Source organism: Arachis stenosperma, chromosome 4, assembly GCF_014773155.1.
Source record: "Arachis stenosperma cultivar V10309 chromosome 4, arast.V10309.gnm1.PFL2, whole genome shotgun sequence".
Classification (NCBI taxonomy): domain Eukaryota; kingdom Viridiplantae; phylum Streptophyta; class Magnoliopsida; order Fabales; family Fabaceae; genus Arachis; species Arachis stenosperma.
The window spans coordinates 128,982,286-128,983,540 of NC_080380.1; positions in this window are offsets into that span (position 1 = coordinate 128,982,286).

Here is a 1,255-nt window from a genome sequence, read left to right on the forward strand (position 1 = left end):
TCGCATCCTCGTCGTGCATTGAGATGAGATACGGTTAGTTAATATTTTGCTTTTGTCTTCCGTGCATAAGTATGTGGAAAAGGTATAAGTACAACTGTTCGTGAAACATATACGGTGTTCCGCTACGTAGGAAAATTATGAATTACTCGAGACAAAACCAAGTGGGAATGATTATCAACTCCAATTTTGTCGGAGCTACCAACTGGTGACGGAATGAAAGTCAGACGGAAGAATGTAGATGATAGTGTATGGTTAAATGAAGGTTGGTATGCACTTCCTGAGTTCTTAGGACTAAAACATGGATATTTTGTGGTTTTCAAGTACATGTTAAATCCTTATACGAATTATTTGTGATCCACTTTGAGCGAATCAAAGTTGAGTAGTCAAGTTTGAAATGTTTTCATAACGACCAGCAGGAAGTGATACGGAAAATCATTTCCCACATCCACTGCTCGTGATGGAAACCGATCAACCTCGAAAATTCAATCATATATTCACTCAGTAGTGTCATAAGGAATTCATCATGGATTTACCAGTGTACAAAAAAACAAAAATACCCAAGCCTTAGCGCTAAGAAACCAACAACTCCATACCAACTTTCATTCAAACACACGAGCATCTATATTTTTTCTGAGTCAAAACTTTTTTCCGTCACCCGCTGGTATCTCCGACAATATGACTCCGACAACATTGTATTAAAAGAGCCTAACCTAGTAACCCTTAAAATTTTTCACATTACAACCATCACGCCATTGTCTTACCTTCATAGTCAGATTGTTGGCTGCTTTGGGTTCGGTTATTGAGTGGCTTCACATGTAAATGCAGTTTCCAGGATCTGAACGGCGACGACAACCCCATTGCTGTCAATTTCATCAACCAATGTGCATCTTGGAACACAAATGTCCACCCAGCAACACTTTGAAAGAACAGCTTCCCGAACACAATCTGAAATCTCAGAAAGACACATCAGGTATAAAACACTCGATAAGTCATTCATCAAATAAATTATATACGTTAACAACCGTGTTCCAACAAAATCATCTCCAAGTATACAACCTAATATAATGACTTAACGAATTATTCCATAAATGGAGAAGAACTTACCATCGTATCGACGAAAGAGCCACTTTGATTTAGCGAGAAACAAACCATCCTGTGAGTCGATTCAGGGCATCCATGATACTACCGCTAATTGTGACGATTAAAGAAATTAGGGAAAACCTCAACCTCACGAGCGTTGATGGGGTTGAAGAGA